Raw genomic sequence first — 606 nt, 5'->3', positions numbered from 1 at the left:
ATCAACCAATAAATTGTTTAATATATAACAATTGACTACTTGAGGAGCCACAATATCTAATGAAGTAGCGTGCGAACGACACAATAACACACATATCCCCAAATACAGTCTAGAGCTTGCGTTTGGGTCATTTGAAATGGGCCGTGATTGTGTCACTTGTGCTAATTAAACAAATATTAATAAATAGGTGATGCTGAAGACATTCACCATTTCTTTATTGGCTATGCAGCTATCCGCCTCCAACTTTCTAGACTTTTCTTGGTGCAGATTTTTTCACACACGCTGTTCATGCAGATTGCATGCTAACAATGCAGGTAGTCTTTATGCTTTTCCGTCTTTTGCAAACAACGTGTCTGCATACAGCAGGTTAATAATAAAATACGATATTGCAGATGATGAAATTGATGCATGATCGGTGAATATCGATGACATGTGCTTGATATTTCTCAACGTATTTATACGATACTGCACATGATGCATGATCGGTGAATATTGATAACATGTGCTTGATATTTCGCAACGACTTATTACAATACTGCACACAATCAAAATGATGCATGATAGGTGAATATTGATGACATGTGCTTGATATTTCGCGATAATCTA

This window comes from Rhipicephalus microplus, unplaced genomic scaffold, assembly GCF_043290135.1.
Source record: "Rhipicephalus microplus isolate Deutch F79 unplaced genomic scaffold, USDA_Rmic scaffold_585, whole genome shotgun sequence".
Classification (NCBI taxonomy): Eukaryota; Metazoa; Arthropoda; class Arachnida; order Ixodida; family Ixodidae; genus Rhipicephalus; species Rhipicephalus microplus.
The sequence above is the reverse complement of the archived record's forward strand: the minus strand, read 5'-3'. Positions refer to the sequence as shown.